The sequence below is a fragment of the Lissotriton vulgaris genome, chromosome 2_1, assembly GCF_964263255.1.
Source record: "Lissotriton vulgaris chromosome 2_1, aLisVul1.2, whole genome shotgun sequence".
Taxonomy (NCBI): Eukaryota; Metazoa; Chordata; class Amphibia; order Caudata; family Salamandridae; genus Lissotriton; species Lissotriton vulgaris.
In genome coordinates, this window is record NC_141687.1 from 1,181,747,540 (window position 1) to 1,181,770,714 (window position 23,175).

Genomic DNA, 23,175 nt, shown 5'->3' on the forward strand with positions numbered 1-23,175 from the left:
AGGATCGAGCATTTCAGTATCAAGTAGGCACAATGCCGTTTTTTAACAAGTTAAAGCAGATAGGAACTAGGAAAGGGATGTTAGAGGAAGAAATTCCGATCCCCCCTAGGGACACTCCAGGTAATTTCATGTATAACAAACATGGCATAGACGCCATATTGTATCTAGAGTTATGGACCGATTATACCAAGCACCTAGAGGAAAGATACCGATGGCCAGTTAACGGAACATGGGATGCCGAGTGCATCATAAAGGTAGAAGAGGCATTACGGAAAAAGAAAGCCAGACAATCTCAGAAAGACGCCATAGAATTTTGGCGTAAGGAATCACATAAACGTGCTGAAAGAGCACTTCGTAGAGAAGACAGACTTAAAGAATCAGAAAAGGCCCAAGAAAACGAATTAGTTATTGAAGGAATTCGAGTAAAATCAGAACAAATAGATCGCATCCGAAATAGCCAAGTGAACAACATGTATCTTTTGGCCGAAGGTACACCTGACGCCATTTCAGAAATACCGAAAAATTTGCCGTCACCATTAGTTCCAACTAAAGTAATGCACAAGACTACTAAAGACATATTCCTAAATTCATACTTAGAAGATGTAGCACCAGCTTACACCAATCTGCCTGTTCGTGCCCTGCCTACTGACAGGGACGGGGGTGGCACTCCACCCCCAGGTCACGTTCCGCCGGTACCGCAACAGACTTCTCCCGTTCCGCCAGCCCCGCCGCTTCCTGTACTCAAAACTGATCTACCGAAACCACGTTTGTCTGATCCACCTAAACGACAAGTTCAAGTTCAGATACAGACTCCGCAGGGAGGTAATGCACAAGCTTCTGCTTCAGGAGGTGCGACCGCGGGTCCTCAGACCCCGCCACCAACTCACAGATTCGATCTCAGAGGTATGCAGAGTCCTCTCATGTACAGATCTCCCCATTCCTCTAATTCATCCCGCCTTGACGCATTAAAAGAAAACATGTCAGTTTGCAGATATGATCCAGTACCCGGAAAGGACGATTTAATGATATTGGCATCATTACGGTTAAGATCTGCTACTGATAGCTTGTTATGCTATGCAGGAATGAAGGAGCGTCTAGACAGAATATATGAGTTTGTTCAGACAGGAAAGGACCCTGACAGTATTAAGGATGCCATGGAGAAACAGAAAGTTGGCATGCAAGCGCTGATACTACGATTTTTCATAAATTGTCTAATAAGAGAACGAGACAGGCCCGGAACAGATCAGAGTGAATTAGATGCATTGAACAAGTGGGGTCAAAATATAGCTGATGGAAAACATGACAGACAAAATTGCATAGACTCTATGTACAAGAAAATTAGGAAAGCAGTGATAGCCGTACACCAGAAAGAAAAAGAAGAGGCTCCCTCCGAGGAGGAAGAAGAACAGGAAGAACCCGAAAGAAATGTAGGCACCATAGCATATGTAGGTAAGGGAACTTACCTTAGGAAGGGTATCCGTCCAGAGAGTAAGAGAGTTTTCTTCTCTGCCTTGACAAATCCGAATTCTGCTGAGCATCAGTTCCAGGAAACTGATAAACGGCTTCGAGATCGAGTTGGGTACCACGTACTCAATTCTATGGATGAACAAGAACTAGCCCGATCAGCTGTATCATGGGCCGAAAATGCAGACATATATAATGATGACACAGTAGCACAGACATTTCTGAACCTCTCCCCCGACGAACAGAAATTAGCAGGTGTATACATGATTCAGCACCTTCTCATCAAATACAGAAAACATTATTCTGATCCAGGTCCCTTACACGAGACACTAGAAGCACTACTGATGGATAGATGGAGAGGTCTAAGCACTAAATTAATTCAAATAATTCTAGAACAACGACACAGATATGATACCTTTGTAAGCTCTGAATATGTTCCCGCCCCACCTCCAGAAAGGAAAATGTACCATATGCAATGCGGGGGTGGTATTGAAAGTCAGAACCCCTTACGAGAAGTGCACCCTGTTATGGGTGAGGATAAAACCTTGAAACGCGTGTATGTACACACGCCTCTGACTAAATTAGAACTGTTAGAAATGAAGAAACTAGTACCATGCCATGATAAAGACCCTGCAGGTTTTCATAGAGAGCTTAAAGACATGTTATTAATGGGGGATTACACGTATGATGATATCATGAAAATGTTGAAAGTATTATTGCCTACGGGTATATTCGAGAAATTAAAGGAAAAGGAATGGGAGGTGGGAGACACAAAGATTGCCTGGGCAGAAATAGAGGAAGAAGAGAAGAAACGGGTTCCAGGGTTAGGCCTTGGGGACAAAACTAAAGCATTACCAGGTTTGATAGTACAGGTCCTGCCCAGATTATTGACAACTAGAAAGGAGGATTGGGATGCAATATCGTCCTGTAAACAGAAACATGATGAAGATACTAGTGACTTCTATTCAAGATTCGAGAAATGTTTTATTATTAATAGTGGCCTCCAGCCAAGTAGCGAGTCGTACCCGCATCTTTTTGTGTCAAAGTTAGTTGAGAATTCCTTACCGTTAGTTAAAAATCGAGTGTACAAGGTCGAGAGTACATGGCAAGCAAATACGCCATCCCAGATGTTACAAATGTTACAATATCATCAGAACAGAATTAGAGAAGAACAAGATCAGGAACAGAAACGTATGAAAGACACGAAAATGAAAATGTTAGTAGCACAAACGGTTCCATCCGACGGTCACAGAAAAGGTACGACCCAGACAAGTCACACTACAGTTCCCGTTAAAGGGACATGTAATTACTGCAAGCAGCCAGGTCACTACGTACATGAATGCCCAGTTCTGAAACATAACATAGCGACAGGTAAAACTAAAGAAAGACCGCATCCGCCTAGACAAGACCATAACCAGCATCAGTCTTCACAGAATACACAGGGTACACAGCCTATGCATGCTTCCTCGATTCCAGCACAGACCGTAGCAGTACCACAGCCACAGCCTATTGCCGCAACTCAGCAAGTTTCACAGCAGATGTACCAGTATGCCCAGTCCGCTTACCCCGAATATTCCCGATATACATGAAACAGCCTAGAGAGGGAAGGTGGCTTGCCTCTTATTGAGATTCCTGTAGATCAAGAAGGTCCTTATGTACACAGTCAAGTATTGGGAAAAGACAGAAAGTTTTTAATTGACACAGGGGCAAGTCGCACTACAATCAGTCATGATGAAGTTCCAGGGGCACCCCTCTCAGGCTCACAGAATGTTTCCCTGGGTTTTTCAGGACAGCCTATTGTAAATGAGGTATCAGAACCAGTTCCCCTGGCTGTGGGTCCATTATCACGTGTTACAGACCTGTTACTCACGAAATCATGTCCAGAAAATCTGTTAGGAATTAAAACATTAAAGGCTCTAGGAGCTATAATATGCTGTTCCCCGGAGGGAGTTAGACTCTTTCTGCGGGATTTCAAGGGTCATTATGTTCTGCGTGAATTTGATGTCAGATTGAAAAATGTACCAGATTACTTGTGGGCAAAAGGCCCAACTGATGTAGGCTGTATGCACATTACACCATACCGCGTTACACTCAAGGCAGGTGTTGTATTACCCAGAATCAGACAATACAAGTTACCACCCGATGCTGTAGTGGCTTTACTGAAAATCATTGAAGAGCTCATTGCCCAAGGAGTGGTCGTCGAGACCGACTCCAATATCTGCAATTCACCCATCATTCCGATTCTTAAACGTACTGATCCCAATGCACCGCCAGTATATCGGCTGGTGATTGATCTTCGAGAATTGAATAAATGCATTATTCCACAGTATCCTGTGGTCCCCGATATCTCCTCTCTATTGACTGCTATTGATTCAGAAGCAACGTTCTTTACTGTAATTGATCTCAAGAACGCCTTCTTCAGCGTGCCTATTGATCCAGAGAGCCAATGTCTCTTCGGATTCAGTTTAAATGGACGCAGCTTCAAATTTTCGCGCGCACCTCAAGGATTCACAGAAAGCCCCAGCATCTATAGTCAAGCACTGAAAAGACAACTAGATTGTATTCAAATGCCAGTTAACACCGCTTTACTGCAATACGTCGATGATCTGCTGATCACCGCACGAAGTGAGCCCGAATGTGAAAAAGCATCACTGACAGTTTTACACTTCCTGGCCGACAAGGGACACAAGGTGTCCCCTTCGAAGCTACAATTCTGTGTTCAGCAAGTTGTGTACTTGGGTCACTTGCTGTCCAAAGTGGGGAGACAGCTCACTCCCGATCGCATTCAGTTAATTACAAATATGCCACAACCCCAGACACAAAAGGAAGTGCGGGCCTTCATAGGCCTCACCTCGTACTGCAGACAATGGATTCCCCAGTACGCATTTCTAGCCAAGCCACTCATCCAGTTAACGACACAGGAGGCAGCAACTTCGACTGCCCTCCCTTGGACTCAGGAACATACACAAGCTTTTGAAGACTTAAAGAAAGCCTTATGTCAAGCACCAGTTTTAGCGACACCATGTTACAGCAAACCGTTTACACTTTTTGTTACAGAACGTGATGGTACAGCGTTGTCTGTCCTCACCCAAGATCAAGCAGGTTCACATAAGCCTTGTGCTTATTTTTCTAGTACATTGGATTCAGTAGCCCAAGCACTCCCTGCGTGCTTAAAATCAGTAGCAGCAACAGCGTTAGCAATAAGACAAAGTGACTCAATTGTTTTAGGTCATCAGTTAACAGTTCAAGTACCACATTCTGTAGAGGTTTTGTTAAACAGAACCCAGACTCAACACTTGACTATAGCACGACTGACAGGTTATGAATTAACATTATTCCAGCCACACATAGAAATCAGACGCTGCAGTATCCTGAACCCCGCAACACTATTACCAACAGTTATGACAGATCCAGCCCCACATGATTGTATAGAAATCATTAATGCAGTAACAAAGCCTAGACGAGATTTAACAGATGTTCCATTGACAAATCCAGACCTGACACTTTATGTGGACGGTTCATGCATGAGAACAAGTACAGGAGAATTAGTGGCCGCATATGCCGTGACCACTGAAACTGAAGTTAAAGAAACACATCGTATTGACACACTGTCTGCTCAAGCAGCAGAGCTCATCGCTCTGACCCGAGCTTGTATTCTAGCCAAGAACAGAAATGTTAACATATACACTGATTCCCGTTATGCCTTCGGGGTTGTACACGACTTCGGAGTCCTCTGGCAAGAACGAGGTTTCCTGACCTCTCATGGGGCCAAGATTCAACACGGTCCCCTCATTCAAGCGCTGTTAGAAGCAATACATTTGCCCTCGGGCATATCAGTCATGAAGTGTAAGGCACATACCAAAGTTACAGATTCTGTGTCCCAGGGTAACGACCTGGCAGACCAGACAGCAAAACATACAGCACTGACTCACATCCAGATTACTGATGTGACAAAGACAATAGTACCGATAAAGTGTATGGCAGTTAGAGATCCCGCCCTAGACGTAATTGACATTCAGACACATGCTACGCCAGATGAAATAAAGAAATGGACTGAACTAGGAGGGATTCAGACAGATCAAGGTTGGATAACGAAGGAAAAATCTATATGGTTTCTCCCTGACTCAATGGTTCAGGTCATGATAAACACAGCACATAGCCCGGCACATCTAGGAGAGAAGGCGATGTTAGACAGTTTACAGAATCTCTGGTACAACAAACACTTACGAGCAGCAGCAAAACAGAAAGTGCGTACTTGCATGATCTGTTGTCAGTTCAATCCAGGTAAAAGCGTCCCTGTAGAACAAGGTGGATTTCATCCTCCCGATCACCCTTTTGAAGTCCTCCAGATGGATTATATCCAGATGAACAGTTGTCGAGGTTTTAAATATGTCCTTGTAGTTGTTTGTGCTCTGTCCCGCTGGACCGAAGCATACCCAGTTCCAGACTACACTGCTCCGACCACTGCCCGACAGTTGGTTCGTGAATTCTTCCCACGGTACGGTTTGCCCCGTGTCGTGTATTCAGATAACGGACAGCCATTCTCGTCCGAGTTGATGAAACAGGTTTCCCTTTTGCTAGGATATCAGTGGAGGTTCCACTGTGTCCGACATCCCGAAGCAGCAGGCCTTGTAGAAAGGCATAATCAGACACTAAAAATCCGCCTTGCAAAGATCTGTCAAGAAAAGGGGGTCGACTGGATAGTCGCCCTGCCCGTGGCACTATTCTACATGAGAATGGTCGCCCATTCAAGATCAGGGCTATCCCCGTACGAAGTGGTCTTTGGCAGACCACCGAATATGTGGGGGACGCCCATTCCGAAGAAAATAACTGATGTTGATTGCAATATGTTGACAGATTACCTTGCCTCCTTGATGTCTGCACTCCAATCATGTCGTTCACAGGTTGCCGCAGCCTTCCCTGACAACACCGATGTAAGGGCGCATGAGGTCCGTCCTGGGGACCTGGTACTCGTCCGGAATTTCGACCGGAAAAGTCCGCTGGAGCCCCGCTGGAAGTCTCCGAAGACCGTCCTCCTTACAACCAGGACCGCCGTGAAGATAGAGGGGAGAAAGGGGTGGGTCCACACGAGTCACATCAAACTTTGCAATGAACTAAAAAACGGACTAAAACAGGACTCTGACTCGTCCACCCCCACCAAAGACTGTGTTGAAAGAAAAGACGTTACAGTGTCTGAACGAGAAAAGACTCCCCAAGAACTATATCGTATGAAACTCCGATCTAGCAAGTCAGACAGTTTAATTGTTTAAGTCCTCCCCTAGGTGAATCGGTTAAATAGTTTCTGACATGTATCCCCTAGACCGAGATAGAGAGAGAGAGAGAGAAGCAAAGAAACGTACATACTGCAAATCACTGCGTAGTCACTGTATAGTGACGTTGTTAATAATGTCTTTTCTAAGTATTCTAATTATTATTGCCAGCGTTCTGCTACCTATATATTGGCCTATTTTCAGGCGTGAACAATCTGTTTACAATGTCTCTGCTGAACACACTTTTAGTGAACTTCCTGCACATGAACTCTCTTACAGACTTGCGCTGCGCAACAATACATTCATTAGTATGTTACACCACTCCCATCAGACAAATAATGCTACCGACTGCTGGATATGTGGCCGACTCCCTCCCTACCAGAATTACAAGGGAGCTCTGCCCCTCTTTCCGTACCCGTTCACTCACAATGGCTCCTGTGGGGCATGGTTTAAAATAATTAATTCCTTAGATCCTGATATTGCTGTTTTCGATGGGGGCTGGGTTTGGGGAAACTTGAACTTAGTCCTGCTCGACGTCTGTTATCCTGATAAAGAGGGACTTCCCACTCGAATAGGAACTGATCTAGAAAATGAAGTATATGGATTAGGTAATTACACAATTAGCCTTATGATCCTTACTGTTGAATCCGAGGCTGCTCCAGTTCTGCCCCATATGTTAGTATTACCAGTCACCGGTGAATTATGTGTTAACAAGAAAGGTTCAGTACACGTAGGTCATAGTAAATGCACTACTGTGGTCGAATTCAGTGATCATGGTAAATCGTCTTTCAAAGCTATCAGTCACTCCTATTTTGTTTGTGGTCATACCGCTTACATACGTTTGCCTCCAGATTGGGATGGTACCTGTTACATTGCATTCCTTCTGCCACCTGTTTTTCTAGCTCCCCCCGATTACCATAGAAATACGAATCTAGTACCGAATAGACCCAAAAGAGATATTCCACTTGTCGACTACACAGAAACGGCATGGGAACAGTACACTGATTTCAATAAAGGATTCTTTTTCTTTCTAGGACCTGTCCAAAACAGTAAATTAATACGTAGATTAACTAGAACACTTGAAGCAGTAGTACATGAAACTGCCTCCGCCTTAGGTAACTTAACAGAGGAGCAATCTGCTATGCGGGTTGTTGTCCTTCAAAATCGTCTTGTTATTGACGTCATCTTGGCAGATAGAGGTGGAGCCTGTAAGGTCATCAGGTCAAGTTGCTGCGTTTTCATCCCACAAAATGCACCATCTGTCTATGAAGCTATTACCCGTCTGCATAAAATTGCGAATCAGATACATCAGAATCCAGGCACCTGGACTTGGTCCGGTTGGTTCTGGACAACTTTAACAGCTTGGGGTTGGAAGATCTTATCTTTCCTAGGCATTGGCCTTGTTATAGTATTCAGCTGCTGCCTGTGCCTACAGTGTGGGCCAGCGATATGTGGACTGTGTGCCACATCGTGTATTGAACATTCCAGTTGTCTCTCAAATCGTCAAAGAAAGAAAGATGAACATATAATGTTACAAGAACAAACCGATCGATTTATGAGGATCGATATATCATGAAGGGTCCGTAGGGAACAAGGAGGGAATGAGGTAATCTAAATTTTATGGTCAAGTTGTGTTCCCTAGCGAGTACCCCACCGACTCCATGTACGAGTTAAAGTACATGTAACTTCCCTCCTGTGTCAGCCATGAAGACGCAAATACATTTGCGTCCAACGTTAACATGTCCTCTTTCAGACCCACCATGAATGGGTCGAATGGTCCGTTCCTAAGTATGCTATGCCAACGTCTTTTTGTAGTGTACTCCTACGTTTTTCAGCCCTGGCTGAAGTAGGCCCTGAATCTCTGCCACCGAGCCTCTTTTCTGGCTTCTGACTCCGAGAAATCTCTGCCCAGGCAGCCCCTGTACTCGTGAACTCTGACTTACTTTCAGCGCGGCCCCTCGCGCTCGGCTCAGCCTGCTGCCTGCCAAGATTGACTATAACCTTCGAGTTATCTGTTCCCTCCCCGAAAATACATTCCTGCCTGCTAGCTTCAGTAAACATCCTTCCTCAGCTACAGGGCTAAAGGGCCAACCTGTCTCTGTGCAAGTAATTCATAGCTTCGTTGCCATGCTTCCATGGAAGGCCCCATGCCCCCACGCTTCTCATACAGACACCCAGGCGCTTATACACGCACTCACAGCAAGTATAGAATAGCTTCTGCCCCAGAGACCTTTCCGCCCAGATAGCTTAGTTCCTAAACATCAGATATCAGATATGATAGAAGCACAAGTTGATCTGACATGCCAGACTCTTGTCTCTTTCCGTCAGTGTAAATGTCAAGTCCCCTGCACCCCTCCATTTACACGTCATGCAGCTGCGTGCGCATCCAAGCTTCCGATTTCTGCTGACATTGCCACATTTTCTGTTAGTGCCACCCCTTTGTGACACCTATCAGTGACGTTTCCAGAACACACCTCTAGTTCACGCCTCTTGATTACGCACATGTACCACGTGTATATTGTTATCTTGTCTTCTCTCAGCTGTTACGCCTTCTATACTGTTTTAAATGGTGTACAATAAGTATATAAGCTATGTACTGTTAATAAAATGTTAGCGCGCTCATCTATCCCTTCTGACACCCCGTGTGGTGGTCAGAACATGATATCTTGGCCATGACCATTCCTTTTTAAGGAATAAAACTCTTAGAACTCTAACACCACGGACTCTGTCTTTTTTCATCCGATCTGAGTTATTATTGATTAAGTACTTACCTGCATAGAAATTAAGAGAGTAAATTAATTATTTACATCAATCCCCAAAAGAACCCTTTCTATACTCTCCCCTACTCTAGACTTCCTTGCATCATCTAACACCTCTTTTACTATACAGATTTACTAGAACATACCTTTCTAAACTCTTCCGTCTGACTCTTCTAATCCACATCCCTTTTTACTCATCCCAAGACTCCTCCTACTGCTATGACATCCAAAACAAAACAAAACAAAAAAAGTCTAAATCCTTCCCTCTTTTCTCCCTCCACTATCCTTTTCAATCAAAATACCAGACTAACAAGTCCACGCCTCAAATTTCCTATTTCACTATACTAATTCACCACTAATCCTTTATGGGTTCCAGAGTAGCATGTTACTCACCGAAAAAGCGCTTCAACACCTCATCAGGGGTAGCAAGACCTATATAAATGCAAACCTTTTTCTTTCTTCAATCCCCCACTACCCTTTTCTTTCTAAATAACTGAATAACATATCCACCACTCAAATTACTTTCATATTTCACTATACTAATTCAACACTAATCCTTTATGGGCTCCGGAGTAGCGTGCTACTCTCCAAAAAAGCACTTCAACACCCCTTCAGGGGTTACAAGAGTTATATAAATGTAAACCTTTTTCCCTCTTCCATGCCTCCCCTATAGTGTGAAATACCCAGTAGAGTGACCATGTTTCTGCAACTGCAAAAAATGTAACAAAGCTGTCCTACTTGACATTCAGTAAATGATGATGTCTCATTTTTTAAGGATTTGTTAAGAATAAGGACACTTCCACAATTAACAAATGAACAGAAGAGAGCCAGAGCATTGAGGCAAGATGGCGACTGCTGTAGACGCTTGAGTGGACCTCTCTTGCTGGACTCTAAGGGAAAGTGGCAGGACCTGATAGGATTCCAGCTGAGGTCTATAAGCTTTTTCTACATCAAATTAAGGATGAGATGCAGAAGGTTTTTCATATGGCACAATTAGGGCATCCGTCTAAATCTTGGTCAGAAGCCACGATTGCGGTGTTTTGTCAAATGGGCAAATCACCGGAGTTGGTGGGATCATATCGCCCAATTTCGTTATTAAATTGTGATAATAAAAAGTATTCTAAAATTCTCGCAAATCAATTATCTAAAGTTATCACTTCTTTGGTTTCTTTAAATCAATACGGCTTTATCCCTCAATGTGGAAGTGTCACACATGTGAATAAAGTTATAACATTATTTGATATTGCTTGCACGGAAAAGAGGGATGTAGCTTTGATTTTATTAGACATGGAGAAAACCTTTGATCGTGTGGAAAGGGACTATCTGTGGCAATTGTTGGATCGAAGTGGCTTTGGTAATAAATTTATTACAGCTCTGTAAGCCTTGTATAATGCCCCTACTGCCAACATTTCTGCTATGAGTTTTCTATCGGAGGCAGTGTCTATTACTCGGGGCACTAGGCAAGGCTGCAGCTGTTCTCCCCTTTTATTTGCTCTTTACATTAATCCTTTTGTAGAACAATTATCTCACCATGCTCGTATCCCTCCATTTGTGTTTCATGATTACCAATTCTCAGTTTTTGCCTATGCGGACGACATAGCGGTGACCACTGTGGATCCCTCTCTTGCGATGGTTGAGATTGAGTGGTTAGCCACAGAATTCGGATTAATTGCTGGGTATAAGCTCAATGTGGCAAAAAAGCTAATTTTGTGCTCAGATAATATTGTATGGATCGATGAGAGGGTAGTCAAAGCGGTGACATATTTGGGCATCCAAATACGATCTTCTATGTCTGAAGTGATGGATGTGAATTGGAATCTATTGATACGCAATGTTAAAGATCTTTTAGATAGATGGGGGCGTGTACACTTCACTCTAATTGGGCGTAGCAATATTATTAAAATGAATGTCTTTCCTAAGGTTCTTTATCTATTTTGCTCATTGCCATTGGAAGTTACAAATGCTAGACTACAATATCTACAATCGATCTGTGGAAAATTTACTTGGAGTCCCGGTAGGCCTAGACGTGTGATGCGCTTTATGACGCTACCTGTTGAGAGAGGAGGCTTAGCGTTACCTGATTTTGCTTTATACATCTACACATGTTTTTTGTTAAAAATGCAGGTTTTAATTATGGGGGAAGGAGCTGTGAATAGTGCTATGGCACCAGCAATTCTTGAAACTCTCATAGGCCTATTTAAAGAAGTGGATGGAAGTTATTTTAAACGAACACAGACTAAAGTCTTGCATAGTGCTTATAAAGTTTGGAAATGATTACGAATGTTTGACTCAATGGGAAAAACCTCATACTACACGCCCTTGAATGCAGCAAAGATTCTACCTTCTATATTTGGGGATAATATAGCTCAAGGTTGGAGAAAGAAAGGTATCAGGAATTATGGGGATTTTTTTTCTCCTGATTGTCTGTGTAAATCTTTTGACGAATTATTTTTACAATACGACTTGCCTAAAGTGCAGTTTTCACATTTTTGCAGATTAGGGACTTTTTATTTCGGACCAATGTTAATATGGTACCCACTCTCTTATAGAGACGGTTAGAAGACAAGAGAAAATTGGTGTGCTATATCAGTTACTATTATCAGACAGACCACACGATCTGGATAAATACAACATCAAATGGTCCAGAGAGTTGGGAGAACCAGATATTTTGGCTGAGAAACTCGTTTTAATTTCTAGGGAGACCTTATTGTCAGTGAATCTGAAAGTTGAGCTTTTTAAGACTTTATTTGATTTATATTATACCCCCGCTCGGATGTCTAAATGGGGGGCTGGGTTTGATGGAAAGTGTTTCCGATGTGGGGAAGACAATGCTGATAGTGTACATATATTTTTTAACTGTGAAAAACTGTTTAGATTTATTGTTGACAGAACATTTCCTGTCTCTGGTTATGAATATTCGTCTGACAATTACTCCTGCTATGATGTTATTAGGGAAGTTGACTGCTAATAGTCATTTGAATGTACTACATCAGCATCGACAGCTGGTATTTTATTCTATGATTGTCGCCCGTCTTTGTATTGCTGGGGAGTGGCTGCAGAGAGATCCTCCACCATTTGAACTCTGGTTGGAAAAAAGTTATAATTTATATAAGTTAGAATGAAGTTTATTTTCTGGTAAAGGGCTTAAAAAATGCCAGATTGGCATTAGCATTTGGGGATATTTTCGTGACTGTTTTGAAGATTGATTTATTTATCTGTATGTGTATGTCTTTTATCTTTTTGTATACTGTTGGTTATTGTATAATGATATGTGATATCTCGCTGCTGTGAAGTCATAAATAAAAAAATGAAAAATGTACAGAAGAGAGCCTTGGAGGGAGAGATCACAGATGAAGATATCAGTTCGCAGTGTAGGAAAATGGCTAGGGGAAAGGTAGCTGGACCAGACGGTCAGCCAGTTGAGGACTTTTCCTGCGTTATGGATATAGTGGTCCCAGTTTTAAAAGCCCTATTTAACTAAATATATATACATGGGGACATTGTCCTCAGTTCTTGGTCAGTGGCTACGTTACTTTAATTTTAAAACCGATTAGGGACCAGCAGAAAGTAGATTCTTACAGATCAATATCCCTCCTAAACATAGACTATAAGATTTTTTTTCTGGAATTGTAGCATCTTGGATAGCTAAGGTTATAAAAGGGGTTATCCATGCCAACCAGGGGGCTATATACCAGGGAGGTAGCTAAATTAATTAACTTTCCAGATGATGCGGGTTGTAGATTTAGCGGAGGCACGGAATTTACCTTTAACTATAGTAGCAGTAGATGCAGCTAAGGCTTTTGACCAGGTGCATTGGGTATATCTGTGGGAGACATTAAGTTAGCTTTGGTGTACTGCAGAATGTGGTGAAGACTGTGTAAAATCTTTATTTGTGCCCCCGGGCAAAGGTGTTGGTAAACGGAGAACTGTCTATTGGTTAAACATCACAAGAGGAACAGGACAAGGCTGTCCCATGCCTCAGCTTGTCTTCAATTTGTATATAGAGCCTTATGCTAATTTGATCAGGGCAGATCCCACTATATTCCCCTTCAAATCCTTAGGGTTTGAAGCTAAACTGGCTTTATATGCAGATGATCTGATCCTATAACCAGCCATCCACAATATGCAATTCCCAATCTGATGAGGAAGGTGGAGAGCTTTTGACTAATCTTGGGGTATAAAGTGAATAGTGAAAAAAACGAAATAATGAAATGGAATCAGAGTCTGAAGAGTCAGTGGGCCAAAACCCAAATGCGTTATCTTGGATTATTGATTACCCAGAAACTGGAGGATATTCCTAAAATAAACTGGAGGAAAGTTAGTCAGGAGAAAGCGGGTCTGTTGTTAAAATGGGCGAACCTACCTTTAAACATCTATAGTTGGGTAATTCTTATAAAAGTGATTATTCTCCCGAAAATCACTTTTCTCTTTAATTTTATCCCTTTAAATTTTCAGAAGTAGGACATAGCTAAACTCCAGGGGAAAATAGGTAGTTTTATCTGGGCGTCAATGGGTCCCAGGATAGCCTGGAAAAAGTTGAGAAGGAGATTAGAGGCAGGAGGATTGGAGTTACAAGACTTGCTTGCTTATTGTTACGCTTTCCACTTTAAGAATATTGGTATGATTGCAAACAAGACGGATAGGACATCTATGGGCTTACTTTTTGAGGCTATGCTGGTTGATGTTTCCCAATGCCAGCATCACTTCCTTTACAAATATGCTAACCCAAATGTCTTTTTTTTAAGGTGAGGCTGAAGATTCTGAAGTCCGCTTTAAGAACTTGAATGTACGTGCGGAAAAGATTGAGAGTCTCATATTTTTCATCACAGACTCCGATCTGGGAACCCCCGGGGACCACAGAATGCCTGAGAGATCAACTTAGTCAGCCTTTAACATCAGGGACATATGTTATTGGGCAGATCTTAAAATAGGTTCTAACTCAGTGAGCTGGGATGTGCTAAGTACTTGCACTAGGGGAAAATAGACAAGTTTTAAATACTATCAATTATATTCCTGGTGGCCAGCACAAGACTAGACACAAGAGGAGGAGTATTTGAAACTCAATCAGGTGATGAGGATTGATCAGTGGAAAAAGGAAATCTCATTTTGGTATTGGGCCTTCCTGGAGACAGACAAGAAGATCGAAACTGAAATTTAAAATTTATCGGGTAAAGAGTTTGGCGATGAGGATTTGAAGCAAATGTGGTATGGTTCATATTGTATGTTATGAACAGTGGTAAAACCTGCATCGCTTAAACGTAACCATTTATTTACTACCTACAGAGTCTATTTGTCCCCAGCTAAGCTGTCAAGGGTTACAGGCAAAACCTACAACTGCCCAGGATGCATGCTCATAGCAGCGGATGACTTGCATTTGTTTATGCAATGTCCAAAAATCGTGTCTTATTGGACCTTGGTTTGCGATTTTCTTGGGGAAATACTTGGTAAACAGATTAAGGTCAGCCCTCGCCTTATATTATTTCGACTAAACCAAGAGGAAGAAGAACAGAGTAACGCGGTTAGTTCCACGTTAATGTTTTATGTGATCTTGCTGGCAAGGCGTGAGATCTGTAGGCTATGGAAATCTTCTAGTGCCCCATCCTTCACCGAGTGTCTTAAGAGTATTATTTATACAAGTGAGTCTGATATGACCTGCAATTCAAGGAGTAAAGATAAGATCTGGGCATCATTGGTAGAGTGAAGAGAGAAGGCAAGTGTGTCCAATGTTTAAGCCAAACATGTTGTTGGTCCTGGTCTCTCCTATTCCTCTATGGTCTTTGTATGTGAAGGAGATGGAAATGGAAACAGCAGTATTCTTGTGGGGTACTATTCTTCCTCCCTCTTTCTTTCCACCCTTGGCTCCAAAAGGACTAGAGTAATCCTCGCAAGAGAGTTGGCAGAATGAGGACAGAAAAAATAAATTATGATGTGTCAGAGTCTCCTTATCATTTGTGGAGAGGTGTCAACGTTCGTGGACTACATGGTAAAAAGTATAGGAGGTGATGACCAGAGGCAGTATATACATCTGGATGGCGTGAGGTATACTTCACTCATGGTCTTGTGGCTGTGTTGGGTGATAAAATCACTATGAGCAACTAGTGACAGGTTATATACCGTACATTCATGTGTTGATGCTGATGTTGGGGCCAATTGTGTTTGACTTAGGGCTTGGGCATTCTTTGCACCTTTGATATGCATATTGTGTATATCACATGGTCAGGTTTGTTACCCCATATGCAAAAAAAGATATTTCATTGCTATTTGCATTATTAACTCAGGCAAGTGAAGGAGGGGAGGTCATTATCAGTGGGAACACAGGGGGCCACCGTGGTTCGAGGTACAACACTACTGACACAGAGCAGCTCAGTGGCCCAAGGGGTGGTGGGAGTGCCACACAGGCTTCAGTTTGTCATCGTAGGAGTCAGCCTCAAGTGGACACTCCCGAATAGTGGCAGGCAAAGCAGGACATGTGCCACCATTTCGTTGCCTACTGCTCTAAGTTCCAGCTCCACCCTCCCTGTTGCTTCCCACCCAGTTGGCTATGCCAGGTCCCCTATGAGAGGGCCTGTCTCCTTCACTTCAGGTACCTCAGCCTCTGACCCTGTCTCTCCCACTACACTCAGTGTGAAGGCTATTGACCTCCTGAGACAGATCTCTGTGGGTCAGAATGCACTGTTGAATGCCATCCAGGGGCAAGTCTGCCAATCTATGCAGATGGTGGCCTACTTGGAAGGTATTCACGGTGCCATGTCTGCCTTACCTAGATCCTGTCAGGCTCTGGCCTCCTCACTGATAACACCCTCCCATCCACCCAACTTCTGTTCCTTTACCCAAACCTGTTCCAAGCACATGTACACATTTGCACACACACACACCCTTCAGATGCAAGCAGCACATCCACACACAAGTCCAAAGAGCACAGGAGCAGACAAACAACCAAACGTACACACACCACTGACACCACTACACTCACATCCACACCCAACCCACATTTACCTGCAGAAGACTCATCCTTTTCGCTTGTTATCAGCCCTCCCCAACTAGAAGCCATCCCTTCCTAGACCATTCATACCCTTTCCACAGGCAAGCCCCCGCTACTTGAGAATCACACCCTATTCCTGGCCATTTACCCCTTCTACTTCCAAGCCTACCACTATCAAAGGTCGCTCAATCCCTTGCATCTCCCACACCAACCCTCCTAAACATAAGCCATACTCTTCCTCTCTCAAAATCCCCACTACTCACAAGAAGGAGCCCCTTACAAAACTCACCGTCCCTTTCCAAAATCTTAAGCCCGAGGTGCCTGTGATGGAGGAGGAGGTTCCCTAGCAGTGTTATATGAGCAAGTATTGTGGCACAGCATTTAGCTGGACCAGAAGGCCTTATACTGGCCATTGGCCTTCGCTTGAATATTCATTTATTGAATGAATAAAATTATTTCTTTTGTTTTGTCTTTACATTTCTAACTAGTATATGTTATTGTATACTTTGGGAGATGTGACAGCAGTTCTGCCTGTTTCAACCTGATTGGTGATCCATTTGACTTGACTAGGTTTGTGTAATCTGAGTCTAGAACCAGTGCTGGAATTACAGAGGAGAAGGGTAACTGTCAAAATGGTGCAGCATATGTGGGATGCATTTAAAATGATGGCTGGGAACTGATATGGGTGTGAAATCATATGGTATTCCAACATGTTTTGGGTAATCTGTCCATCATTTATCTTGATTGTGTCCTCTGATGTGGGTTTGATGTCTATCAGGTAGTTATTTGTTACATTCACACATGTTGAGTGTTGAATTGTCATGTCTTTGTACATTTTTTGTTGGGAGATGTGTCCTTTTCAGTGTGAATAGCTCACACATACTTGATGTATATGTGATACAAATCCTGTTCCTGCTGTGTTTGCCTTTCTCACTTGCACTTCCATATTGGCCACATATGCATGACATTTGGCAATGGTATTTGTTGTCCCTGGTATACGTCATGCCCCAAATCCAGAACACATATTGGTTTTGAGGCATGTGCAAGGTGTCATGTGGGCCCATAGCCACAGCCTTTTAGCACCCCTCCCTTGTTGATCCAAACCGATTCAGCGGGGATCGATGATTCTGAGTTTTGTACATATGTAAAATATAGTGAGGTGTGCCTGTGCAGTGTCTGTGACCTGGACGTAGGGGGTATGAAGGAGCAATGCTTGGCACATACACCCCTATTTATTGAGGGCAGGGGCACACATTAAATGTTTGGGCTAGGGCACCAAAACACTTGGAAAGTTCCACGTTGGGCCTTCTATTTGCTGTGGAGTCAATTCTGATGGGTGGGCGTATGGCTTGCCATTGGTTGCAGTGACAACTGTGTTGGTGGCCATTAAGCAGGATCAGCAGCAGGAGGATGTTAAGAGCTGGCTCCATGACGTTACAGGACATGTTGAGGTTTGCAGTGGTGAGTACAGGTGAGTTTGTGCCTTTTATCCTTCCTTTCCGCTAGCTCAGGTGTGGCAGTGTCGCCCCCGGATTCACGTCCGAGGTACCCTGCATCATGTTTGGGCAGGCAGGGCAACTGGCTGTCTGCCATCCGACTGTCTTATTGACCTATTGAACCACTGACAGTAGATTGGAATTCCTGGCTGTGTTGGAGGTCGCCTTTTATGGGACCACATACATCGTACTTGGGCGATGATAACGCCAACTCAGTGGGGATGTTACCACCACTGATTCCGGTCAGAATTTGTTGTCCGTCCCCCGAGTCGCTAAAGCTCGATGGGGAGGTAAGGCCTTCTCCTCTCTAGCCCCTAGACTTTGGAACGAGCTCCCTTTGGAACTCAGGGGCCAGGAATCTCTTCTGCTCTTCCAAAAGGGCCTTAAAACCCTGCTCTTTACTGAAGCCGACTCCTAGGCCTCCATACCCTGTAACTTGATATCTGTACCTGGCTTTATTCCATCATTTGCGCCTTGACGCCTTTGGGCAAAGTAGCGCTTCTACAAATTTCTATTCAATCAATCAATCAATCTGCGGTGGTCCATCGACCGACAAAGTCATAATCAGCCCCTTTACATTTTTGGAATGCTTCAATAAATTTATATAATGTAGGTTGAGATCTGCCTATTGTGGATTAGAAGGCATTATACCATTCTTCTACTGTGTTGGCTGCATTGTTTCTTTTGGCTTCCTGGGCCAAGGTGCTGTCATAGACATTCCACAATGGTATCTGGTACTTGGCTTGGCATCTGAGTCCTGATCAATGCAGTCTGCCAACCCAAGTGTCTTTGAAATAGTCCATTAGGAGAATAAGTGTTTCTTCATTTTGTTAGCAGAAACTGATTTCTATCAGTAAGTTATAGTGGTTGACTACCTCTGTGACTGGGACATTGGCTAACACTATCATTGTGTGGATTTCTAAAGTAAATTGTCTGTTAGTGGAGTATTTTATACTTAGGGCCTGATTATGAGTTTGCTGGTTCAACCACTGGATCGCCATTGCGGTGGTCTGGAGTAAACCCCCAAACCAGTGGCATCCCAGCTACATTATTATGAGAACACCACAAGGCTGGTGGTGTTGTATTGGCGTTGCCACGAGTAGTTGTTGCCGCTCTTAAATCTTGAAAGATTTCACTAACGTCTATTAATGTACCACTTGGGGGGTAGTTGTGCTCTTTTACATTCATTACAAAATTATCGTTTGTGGATGCCATCCCATAGCATGCATTCAAATAATATTTTGTAACCCTGGGCGTTAAACTCCGCTCCGCTTGCGGAGTTTGCAGATTATTGGCAACTCCACGCTGGGTGTAGAACATGGAGATGCCGGAAAACTCTGCACTCTGAAGCTTTTTTTGTGCTTGCAAGCCCAAAATGCGTTTTTGTGGGTGCGGGAGCGACTTACTGGGTGCCTGCGATCGCCGACGAGATTTCCCATCTGATGGTGAGCACCACGAGATTAGCTAGCTGGCCGCACGGTCCTGCAAGAGTTTGCTATCGCAAACACGTCAATCAGGCGCACCATCGGACTTCCAGTGGACATTTTGTGAAGAACGCAATCCAGAACACACAGAATCTGCAAAACCTTCTCAAAATGATGATTTGGATTTACAAAACTCCTCAGATTTACATTTGGCTGTACTTTTTTGTGCAAGGAGTCCTTGTTTACTTTTTTTTAAGATGGAGGAAGTGTCCCAGGGTTTCCAACTTCCTGTTCCTGTCCGGCATGCTATTTCCAGTGCTTTGTCCATCTCCTGTTCACTGTTCATTTGGATTTGGAGCTGGAAGGATCACTCTATGTGTCTACTGCATCATATATCATTGAATTTGAGGAATTTTGAATTTGAGAATTCACAAGTAAGTTGGAAAATTGGGGTTGTTTGATTGATTGGGTTCATGCACCTAGATGTGTTTGTACTTTTCATTGTTTTAAAAATGTTTATTGTGGTGAGTGGCCTGTAGTTTCAGTAGGGGCATAGTTGTTATGTTGTAAGTAATATTCTTATTTTATAAAGGAAACATATTGCCCAGTTCACTACATTTTCTCCAACTTTTGAAATTAATTTGCAAAATGTATTTAATTCACTAGCCCAGTAGTCTGCCAACAGGCCTTTCAGCTAGTGGCCTTTCAGCTAGTGGCCCCAGAGCTACTCATGGGTACATGAAACGACTGTTTCTGTGGTGTCTGTTGAATTTTAACATCATTTAGGGCATGTATGGCATTGGATTGAAATGTAAAATGTTTGTTTGGGTATTTCACTTTTTTCCATGTGTGTTATATAAATGCCTTTGTTGGATTTGCATGGTTGTTGTAATTTTCAAACCTTTTTCAGCCCTGTCGATTTTCTTTTTTGGCATTATTGCATTAAAGCTGTGCATTTTAACTTGCTCCTTTGTCTGACCAGTGCTTGTGTGTGTTTGTATTAGTGGGCCAGCATTTGCCTAGGCTGAGCCTCCCCATGTGGCCAGGGTGCATTTTGTAAAGTCTGTGTCCATATAGGTCTGCTTGAGTTAATCATTTTCCAGGCCTCCTACTTGTTATTGGTATGAGTGACCATGTCGCTGGTGGTCATTTGTGGTGGTTAGTGTGCTTTTGCCATAGGCCTGTATGCCTTTCCTTTGTTCCTCTTGGCTTATTGATTCTTGTTGTGGTAGCCTGGCCATGTGGCTGGCGGACATTTTGTGAAGGCAGCCAGTGTGCTTTTCTGATAGGCCTGCATTGTCTGTCTTCCTTTTCTTGTTGTTGTGGCCTGGCCATGTGGCTGTTAGCCATTTTGTGACAGCAGCCAGTGTGATTTTGCCATATGCCAGCAGTCTGTCTTACCTTTCTTGTTGTTGTGGCCTGGCCATGTGGCTGGCGGCCATTTTGGAAAGGAAGCCAGTGTGCTTTTGCCATAGGCCTGCATTGTCTGTCTTGCCATTCTTGTTGTTGTGGCCTGGCCATGTGGCTGGCGGTCATTTTTTGAAGCGGCACCCAGTGTGCGTCTGCATTAGGACTGAAAGCCTTTGTGGTGGCCATGCCTTCTTGTTCTTGTTGTTATGCATGCAATTTTTTTTATCCAGCAAAACATGTAGCACAGTTCACTACATTTTATAATAAACTTGCATTATTTTTGATATGAATTGATTCATTAGGTGGACTAGTCTACCAATGGGTTTTCAAACCAATAGGCCGAGAGCTACTCATGGGTGTGGTGTTGTATTTAAAAACATCATGTAGGGCATGGATGGCATTCGATTGAAATGCAAAATGAGGATTGTTTTGGGTATTTAACTTTTTTTAATGTGTGTTAAATAAATGCCTTTTTGGATGTGTGTGGTTGTAACTTGCAAACCTTTTTGAGCCCTGCAGATTTTAGTTTTTGGCATTGTTAGATTAAAGCTGCGTTGTTAAGCATGCCTCCTTTGTCTGTGTGTGAGTGTGTTTATAATAGTGGGCCAACATTTGCCTTGGCTGAGCCTCCCGATGTGGCCAGGTGACATTTTGAAAATTCTGTTTCCAACTCCATATAGGCCTGCTTGAGTTTATTGTTTTCCAGGACTCCTGCTTGTTGTTGTTGTGACTTGTGAGTGACCATGTCGATGGTGGCCATTTTGTGGTGGTAATTATTGTGCTTTACTGCTTTTGCACTAGGCCTTCATGTCTTTCCTTTGTTCCTCTTGGATTATTGATTCCAGCCATTGTCAGCTGCAGCTCCCTGAATGCTGCATCCCACATGATCCACAATGACAAAATGGGTCTGTTACATTTGTATATTTGCTGTTGTTCTTCTTCTTTCCTATCCTTTCTGAGTGTACTGTACAGTAGATCATGAAAGCCCTTGTTGTTGTCAAAGTCTCACAAATGGCTACACTGTAGTTATGAGTTTTTTAATAACTGAGATAATACATTTCATAATATTATTAACACCAACAAGTATGATCACACACTAAGTTATACATTACATTTGGTTGTTTGTACTAGCAGTAATTGAACCATAACAATCAATGCCACGTTTCCCTGATGTTCTTTTTGTTTCCTTGTTTTTAGGTGCAGAAAAGAGGAGACAGCATCACCCATCGTACTGCCATCGAGAAGTCCTGTTGCGCACGACGTCACATGACATGTGACCACATACATCTCTTCAACTGGTGTCACTATGTGCTGCTGACATCTTCAAAATGGCCCCAAAGAAAGGTACCAGGTCCAGTACCAAGAAAGTTGCCAGTGAGAAGAAGGCACTGCCACTTACCAAGACCGATATGTTGCCCAAGAACTTTTTTGGCAAACCAAAAATTGCACCTGCAGCAGTGATGTCCATGGAGTAAGCTGGGAGCAGCACCCCAGCATCAGTGGACCCACCCCACTGACCTAGGTTCAAGCCCATGTCTGTCGCAGAGGCAGCCAGACTAATCATGAGTCCAACGATGATGATCAGTGATGTTGAAATTGACTTATCATAATCACAAAGTAGTACCCAATCAATGCAGGAAACTCAGAAATGTGGGCAACAACAGCCGCAACCACACCCAATACTAGTTGTTCCTCCCAAAGTAGGGGCAGTTCAGGAGATCGAGCTGCCTGCAGAGGAAGAAGAAGTGCAAGTCTCTCTTTCAGAAGATCCATTATCTTCCATATCCCCAGCAAGGAAAAGGAGGGTTAGTCCATCAACTTCTTCTGCAGTTCCCCTTCTGATGATCTAGACGCCTCTTGGAAGGCACCTCAGTCTGAGAGTGAGACACGCCACAAGACAAGGCTAGGTAAAAGCCTTAGAGTTAGAGAGGTAGATGTAGAAGAGGAAGATGATGACGAGCCAGTCATCATGGACATTAGTCCTGCCCCAGTGGAGACCGACATCACCTCATCCCAAATTGCTGTGAGGGATGTGGCACAGATACCTCCATCACCACCTCCAGCTTCTATATTTTGCCGGTAGTGACCTACATCGACCACAACCAACTCAGTAGAAGTAGGTACTGCAGAGAGTCAAACGTCACTCCCACCAACCACTTCATCCAACATTGCTAGTGGCACCAGCAGTGCAAGAAAATTGATCTCCCCAGTTTGAGACTTTTTCAGTTAGCAAGAAGGAGGTGAACATTGCCGTATGCTCCATTTGTGGACAAGGTGTTAGTTGGGGTAAGCTTGGTAAAACTATGGTACTAGAGGCCAAACAACTCATCTGAGAAAACACTACTTGATCATGAGCGTGGCGCACCTTAG